General features: G+C 39.9%; 1 long non-coding RNA gene across 1 annotated transcript; it reads left to right on the plus strand.

The window, feature by feature from the left end:
• Window positions 1–1255: 1255 nt before the first annotated feature.
• LOC139600708 (uncharacterized) lies at window positions 1256–5569 on the plus strand. The gene is made up of 3 exons (XR_011682645.1): window positions 1256–1328; window positions 1944–2031; window positions 5368–5569. It is a non-coding gene; the product is annotated as an uncharacterized lncRNA (long non-coding RNA).
• Window positions 5570–8842: the final 3273 nt, after the last annotated feature.

Consider the following 8842-nt stretch of genomic DNA (forward strand, 5'->3'; position numbering starts at 1 on the left):
AGAAGCTGCACCCTCACACGCTGGGCAGTGTTAGTAGAGGGTGTCCTGGAGTGGAGGTATGTAAACAACAAGGTGGCAGTGTTAGGTTTGTGGTGTTGACAGCAGCATAAACAGCATAAAGAAGCCTTCTAAACAAAATCTCCAGCTGATCAGTGGAGCCGACCCACCACAGGCCTCCCGAGCTGCCGAGGAGGCGAGGTGCATGGCTAGAGGTGCCTGTGTGCTTGCACCAGCAGGGAAGCTGTGCTGTGAGGGACTGCTCAGCCATGGGGCTGGGAACAGGTGTGACCCCAAGTGGACATGGAAGCTTTAGAGGGCTGGCACATCACAGGGCTTCAGCAGCACCAGGTCTTCTGCTGCCCCAAATTCCAGAAAAGGAAGAAGTAGCCCCACTAAAAGTTAATTTAGCAAACTACTAGGCTTTCTCTGTCAGGAAAAAAAACAGAGTGAGTGAAATCCTAACCCCCTTAAATCCATAAGGATGTTACAGCTGATTTAAGATAGTGGTAAAACATTAACCTATCCCTTTTCCTAAGTCTCTCTAGCCCAAGCTGCCTGTGTGGTTTTTAAGGGCACAGAAGGGGATCAATACTCTATCCATCTTTCTCCTTTTCTAAAGTCTCCCTTTGTCTGCCTGTTCTGTTGGAGTCAAAACCCAGTGTGTGTTGGAATCACCCATGGATGCTGAAAAGCAGTGCAGTATCGGTGATATTTTCCTGATGTCCAGGAGGAATGATGAGGAGAACTCCATCTTATCAGAAGGCTAATTAATGACTCTATTATACTATATAATTCTATACTATATTACACTATATTACACTGAATCTAACCTGAATCTGCACAAGCACCCAACTCAGCTCAGCTGCCCAGAATCTCATGACTGTCTGCTGACCAGCAGTCTGCACACGTACTTGGCCCTGATAGGCCAAGGAAACAAAACACCATCACTCTGGGTAAACAGTCTCCACATTGCATTCTACTTTGGCACAACACAGGAGCAGCAAATGAGATATGAATTGTTCTGATCATTCTTTTCTCTGCTTCTCTCACTGCTTCTCTCAGGTTCAGAGAATGTGAATCTCACAGTGTGACATGAAGGAAGTACTGATTTGCAGTGTTGTAGCTCTTGCTAAGAATGGACAGTGAGCCAAGGTATCTTCTTTTTTATGTCACAGGCCATGAAAAGTGGTGCTAAGTGAGATATGAACTGGCCTGAACAGATGCAGCTGGTGTGTTTGACTGTGATAAGTGGTGGAAAAGCATGCCATATCTTCCCTTAGGAATGTGTTTATTGGTTGAAATGTTTCATCTGATACCATTTTTTACTGGTAAGTTTAAATAGGGAATACATGCATACTTGTACCAAATACATAAATAGGTGGTTATAGTTGGGTTTGCTCTCATTAATGCAGTTATTCACTGTTGCCAGTGTTTTAAAATGTATCTGTATAAACTTGGGCATTTAGATCCATATTTCAGTTTACAAAGAAGTGGTCTTATTTTCCAAAGCACTGAGAGACTACGAGACTTCATGAAGAATAATTGCATGAGCATCAAGTGAAGTTTTGACATGATTGCATGTAGATAGATGTGATCACAGTTGTTCATGTAGAAATCAGATCCATTCCAGATTCCATTCTAGAAGATGTATAGGTACATTCATTCAGTGCTAATGTCCTGTGTCTCACCAGCTTGTTAGTAAGTGCCATCTGGTTTAAAATCAGAAGAAGAAACTGTTTTTGGAAGATTCCTAGGTTATGGTATTTCAAATTTCTTTGTAGCTGCAATTAAACCTACTAAATAGTCAAGTATTTAATAGCATATTTTGTAGCACTACCTTTATTTGGCTTGTAGTGTAGTTGATTAAATTTAGAAGACTATACAGGCTTGTCCTTTCTTTTTAGTTGACTGATGGAAGTAATTTGTCACTGTTTCCATCACAGGCCACATGATTAGGATCAGAGTCAAGAACACAACTGTGCAGATCTCAACCACTGGGACCATTGCTGTGCACTGAGATAACCAAAAAAGGTAGAGACTGAAAGAAGACAGTGTGATTTGAAATTAATCAAGATGTAACAACTCCCTTCTGTAGGCTGTGGTTGGGAATTCTCAGCTGAGCTGAGTGTTCCAATGGCTGATTCACAACTGCTGGCCTGTTCCTTCTCTGACCTAACGCTGTGCTCTTCTCACAGCTGCTGAGCTGCTGATAAATCCTCTGAAGTCTAAAACCTTGGGTTGCCTGAGGTTAAGGGAGCCCTGACAGTCTGCACCAGCTGAAGATCAGTTCCTGGGTATCTGAACCCTACAGGGAGTGTTTTTTTTCCAGTGAGCAAGATGTTTGAGGGAACTGCAGGGACTGTGATCTGAGAATACTGGGGGGAAACAACAGCCAAGATCCAAATAATAGTTCCTTTGGTAGCAGCTAACACATTTCCTGACTGCAGTGTTGTCCATGTAACTTGAAAAGAATTCTGAATGAGTCTGTGGCAGAATAAACTAGTTAATGAGATCATGGGAGAGGGCTTTTTTTTCCTTGATGACCAACCGTTGTCTTGTCTGGTGGTAATAAATACACGACAACCACAACTAATGGAAGAGCTTATAATTGCCAACAATACTGGATCCAAGGCTTTCTTTTCCATGGGCCAGTGCAGTACATGGGCCACACTGTAGTTCAGAGGAAGAGCAGACAGGCTGAAAGCAAAATATAGATTTCCCCTTCCAGCGTGGGCTTTTGCAACACTTCTGAAAAAAAAAACCCAAAAAACCCCAACTCCCCGTAGAGTATTTATTTCAGTTAATCTTTAGAGACCAGTTACACAACTCAGGAAAAGTATGTGAAGTAAAAGGTAGGATGCTTTCCATAAGGATGACTGGGCTGGGTAGGAAGATCTGCTTCTGATTAACATGCCAAGAAGGTACTGAGGTTGAAAGAGAATTTTACTAGACTCTTTTAAAGGAAACTGTTTAGAAAAATACCATGTACTGACCTTTGAGAAAGATCTCCAGAATCAGTGTTTCCTTCCAGTTCACTCTGAGGTCTCTACCTTTCTTCTCTGTCATGCACTCAATAGGAATAGTAATAATACCAATACTTTCTGTGCTGCAACACTCTCTACTTCAAAGCACTTCACAAACACTGGACTAGATTCAGTCTGGTCTTCTATGGATATAAACTTTCTGTTGAAACCCTGGCTCTGTTATAGTGAATGGCAAATTTCCCACTGCCTTCAGCGAGGTTGAGATTTCACTCACTCCTTGTCAAAGAATTTGGGCAAAGCAAACCTTCTGAAAGAAATGAACGTGATAGCTGAAAGGAGATGAAACCTCTCTTCATTTCAGGGAACACATAAATTCTCAAAATGGAGGACAGGCACCTCCAGACTGTTAGGGGAGTGACAAAGGGAAGAAAGCCTAACCAATTATTCATCTCACAGTGTCTCTTTTCTCCTAAGTCAAGCATTAGGACAGTTCTCTGGTTTTGTTGGGCACTTGAATTTGTAAGTCTCTGGTATTTATATAGATATGACTAAACAGCTGCTTGACTTACTAGCTTGCTTATAGCTTACTGACTTCTTGATAGCCTTAGTTTTCCAGTTTTCCGGTACTTTTGCTTATCATTGTCACTTGCAGTTGTTCATATCAGAACAGTAGGGCTTTATGCCTCTTTACACAGAGGCAGACCAGGCAGTAGTCAGATCCTTGCTCACATGCAGGCTCAAATGTGTTTTACTTTTTAACACTTAAAACACTGCCAATGTCTTGAATATTTTTAGTCCTTTTTGCCACATTACTCAGTGAAGACAGCCTTTAAAGTCTTTTTGGGCCAAAGGAGATACTGTATGTTTTCAGAAGTATATTTAGAGGTTGTAAAATGTTAAGTGTTTATTTTGTATGAGTAAACATTGCTTTTATAGTTTTGTGATCCCAAAGAAATTACTAACCATATTCAAGGCTGAAGAGGAGACATAGCACGGAATATCAAAACTGAAGAGTGAGGAAGATATTAAGAAATAAAAATGCTTTAAAAACTAGTTGAAACATTGAGTGATGGCAGCCAGCTATATTTGCTCCTTCAGATCAGGGCTCTCAACCTGAAATCTTTATTTGGGGTAGACTTTGTATGATGTTGCCATCTGCCTTTGCTTTTGAATGATCCTACTGAGCATTTCTACCCTCCTGGGGTAAATAAACCCCATCTGTCCAACAGTGTCTGTTACCTGAGCTGCTCTCATTTTCAGTTGGTACATTCTGAATATGCCAAAGAGCAGTCCTGACATCTTGGCCTTGTTTTTCTTTCTGCTCTTCCATGTGTGTATCTTATTACATGGAAGTATGCTGAGAGGTCGTTTGCCATGTAAAAATGTGATGAAAATTGAAGGAAGACTTTGGATTTTGGCCACAGTTCTTCTACATTTTTTTTCCTATGTATAAGTCTTTACAGCACAGCCAGAAGAGAATGTGGAAACAGCTGAAAAGTAAGTTGCTCTTCTCCTCCTTAGGTCTAAAGTCATAATTTCTCTGCGTATTTTGGAAAAGCTGCTTTCCAAACATGAGCTTCACAGCGTTACTGTGGCCTTGTATTTGCATTCTGTGCCTCATCACTAGGAGCAGCTGAACTAGTTTAAATTCTCAAAAGCAATGAGAAATTCACTAGAGACAATAAATCATAGACATCATGAACTTCTGACTAGTGTGAAGTCATTCAGAAATATATTTCCCACCAGATCTCTGCAGTCTGTGGTATTCCCATCAGGTGATTAATCCTGTGTCAGGGTGCAAAAGGAGACAAGGAAATACAACAGATAAGGAATACAACACTGATTATGCTTCCAGACTCTTTGGGTGATAGAAACAGACTGCAATCAGTTGCAATGCCTTGCATGTATGCCTTTTAAAAATTTTAAATTATGACTCAAGTGATAAAGTGCTCTGAAGTTTAGATATGTGAGTGCATGTAGGGGTCTGTAGGTGTAAAGAATAAAAAATAAAACCACTGCATTATCTTTCCTGACTAGCTGAAAATACATATTTTTTGGGAAGTTTTAAGGTTTTCAGTTTTTATTTTTTTCCCCTTTGGGCTGGGACAGCAGTCCCTGTAGTGTAAGAGCAACAAACAATATTTGAAATTGTCTGTTACAGTGATTACTGTCATTATTGGCCTCTGAGTGTGCTTGCTCTCATAGGAAAACTTGGCAGCACTGGATGTTACCAGATGCTTGAAGTTTGAGTAAAAGTGGAGAGGACCACAGGTGTATAAACCCAGGAGAAAGAACAACTCAGTGAACAGGAATTATGATCAAATACAAGAAAGAAGAGTAGGTTGGTGGTGTTTGAGTGAAAAATGCAATTTTTCTATTGCAGAGCTTGAAGAGATTTTTGACTGAAATCAGGGATTTAAAAGAAAAGAGCGGATGCCCTTAAACACTTTCTCCCTGAAGAACTCTAAATGTTGTGGTGATTGCTGTTTGACCTGACTGGCACTGTCTGAATGGGAAGGCATAGGAATAATATTTGGAGCTGTTCATAGGGATTCTGATTGAAATACTGCATGCCTCATAGAAGCAAGGAATGGAAGGTGAGTAGCTTTTGGCTTCAGTCCTTATCCTTTCTTGAACAGTTAAAAGGAAGAGAGTGCCATGTAATCAGAACTGAAATTTCATTAAAGACATGGAACAGATTGTGTGGCTCTCATTTACACCTGCACAAATTTGGATTTGGTCCATGAAGCCCAACTAACTGGTGGAACTGAGCCTGGCGTCTCATATGTGCGTGGTCCCTGGCTCTGGCAGCAGTGGCGGGTGAGCTGCTATCAGGAAATGGGGAATGTGTTTCTGTCCTCAGATCTGTGTGCTAAGTGCTAGGCCTGGCCTGACAGATGTTAAAGTGCCTCTGAGTAAGCAGGGAAATTATATACAAAAGTTTCCTATTACGGCTGGAATAAACAATTTCTTAACTTTTGTGTATGCTTGTCTTTCAGAGAGGCACTGTGCTCTGACTCTGTAAGAACATTGATTAATTGCCTCAGTTCCTCTGGATCCCAGCACCTCTGGAACCTGTGGGAAATTCCTTTTCATACTACTACACTGACTTCTCAAAAAAAGTTTAAGTGCTTCATAAGCATAAATTAATTCAGCCAAACAGCATTTCTGTGATGTGGGAAAACCTGTGATGCCTACCTGACACCACTTACTTGACTTGCTTAATATTACAAACTGAATCAGTGATGTAGATAAGAACCAAACTCGGGATCCCTTCTTCTGACCTCCTTGCTTCATGAAGTGAATACAGACAAGGCAAACTCACAATATTCAACAAGTGGCTGGATTGTGACTAGTGCACCTTTGCATGATAGTGCAAAAGCAATTCCTTTTATGAATTCCTCCTCCCACTTCAAAAACTACCTTTAGTGAGCGGAGAACGCTCTAAAAATCTCACTCTTAAAAATGTAGCACTGAACCATTTCTGCCCTTAATTTTTTACCCTGTATAACTGTGAGTGGCTTTACTTAACATTCACAATCCAGTTTCTTACTTAGGTGGCTGAGTTAGCTGACTGGCCTTTAGATTTGGTTCCCTCTGGAGTCAACAGACAGGTGTGTATCTAGGAGGTTCTTCCAAAGCATGATTCAGAGCAAAAGTCCAAGTCAGGTGGTCAGATTTGAGTGAGTGCCTAAAGCCTTGACAAACTCATATTCCTGATTGCAAAAGGCGGGGCTGGGATTCATCTGACAACACAGTATAAAAGAAGTGAAATATGCCTGACAGAGAAAGACCAAGAGGTGATTATGTCTGTGCTAGGTTTGTGCATCTATGAGGGCTCTAAGCAATAGGAACAAATGTACAGTGGAGACATCTATGTTACAGGCAAATGTATAGCTGGATTTGCAGTACTGAGCATAACTCAGAAACTACACATTAGTTTTTGAAGGCTGATTAAAATTGCCAGTTTTGCATTAATGATTGGACAACCTGTTGTCATTTGCCCTCTCCCTTACATAAAAACTTCTGCCAGACATTAATTTTCCACTCAGGGAGGCTAAATGCATGTGAACATTATCTTGAATATCTTAAGACAAGACAATGACATTTCTCTGTACAAGTTCAAACATGACTCTCCTATGTTGCAAAGAACTGTCAAATTGAATAACAGGTAGAGTGAAAGCACTTCTTTCCCAAACTATTCAAATGAGCATCACCTTAAATAAACAGAACCTGGCTAAGGGTTACATGAAAGATTTGTCATAGCAAGAAGTAATATTTGAATGATAATATCTCTTAATTTATTCATTATTTAAAGTTACTCTTTTAAATAGACCTAGAGCAGCCTTTCCCAGGTAACCCCTGAGATAAAGTTATCAGTCTCTGTCTCTCATCTTCACTGCATCCTGCTGTAAATAATGCCTTTGCACATGGTATCTCCTAGCAGTGGTGATTGCAGTAACTCTTTGGCTCCCAGCAGAAGTAGCTGGGGGTGTGGTTAAGCCAGGATGCAGCGAACATGATTCATACGAAAAACCTCAGACCTTGGACTGGTTGTAAGGGATTCCCACGTTTATTATGTGGGAAAGTGTTGAACATATTGTATAAATTATACAATGGAGCTGAAAGATTGGGATTTCCCTGTGTTAGTCAGTTGGTTACTACACTAGATTTAGAACGTCATTAAAGAAGAAAATAAGAATCTTTCTTATTATAGACAGAGGACAATATTCAGGATACTTTTTAATTAAGAGAATCCCAGAGAAATTAGAAAGTGATGCAGAAATTGGAGCCACAACTGATTTGCTTTTGCAAATAACCACAACCTTTATACTGAAATGGCTTGATACTTCTTTTTTTTTTTTTTTTTTTTTTTCTTGAAAGCAGAGTCTCTCTAGCAATTCAGTTTTATTGACAGAAGACACGACCTTTCTGTGGTATTCAGGGCATTTACACTGTCTGACTGATTCTACTTTAGTCATCGTTATGGTGCAGTTTGGAGCCCGGGTGCCTCATACTGCCAGTGTAGAGGAGGCAGGCATGATTCAGAGAAGCCAGGCTAAATGCCTAAAGGAATTTGAAGGAGATGGTGTGAATACCACCTGTGCTTCTACTCTGAACCTCATTTTTCAGTAATTCGTAGTTTTACTGTAAAATTTCTCTTGGAGCTCAACCTTTGCACACATGAAGTCAGGGACTTGTAACAGCCACCAATTTGTAACAGCTGAGAATCTGGCCCAGGATCTCTAATTTTGTTTTTAATAGCTATTTGGAAGAGGTTATTTTACAACTTGTTCTAATATGTACATTCCCAGTAGACTGCTCAGGTAATTACTTAGGCTGTAGTTCAAATATTCCACAGTTTGAAATATGCTTGTAGAAAAATCTATTTTTCTGTGTACAGAGGTATAGAACAGTCACTTCTTTGGCATGTGACTTCTTTGGCACTCCTTTGCAAACAAATCCAAAGTTGTAGGTGGATAAATGAATGAAGATGCAAGTATTTTCAGTTTGTATTTAAGGATACATTTGGAAATGGGTACCTTTGCACAGCAAAAATTTGTTACCTGGCAATACGCAAGGTTACACAGAACAAAGAAAAAATTAAGAAATTATCATGAAAAAGAAGTTTGACATTGAAGAAAAATCTTATATGCCATTTTGAATGCTGTTGACTTTCTCATTGGCTTTTCCTACCTACAAATTTCTCTTATGTTCACAGGTCAATAGGGCTTAGTTTAAGTTTCTATGCTAAACTTATGTATATATTTACATTATGTATCTCCATAATTAATAAGAAGTTAAAGATCTCTGAGCCACAACAAATTAAAGTGATATTTCAAACAAGGTGTTCAAGC

Source organism: Agelaius tricolor, unplaced genomic scaffold, assembly GCF_023055355.1.
Source record: "Agelaius tricolor isolate 1412-34295 unplaced genomic scaffold, bAgeTri1.0.p SCAF_2, whole genome shotgun sequence".
Taxonomy (NCBI): Eukaryota; Metazoa; Chordata; class Aves; order Passeriformes; family Icteridae; genus Agelaius; species Agelaius tricolor.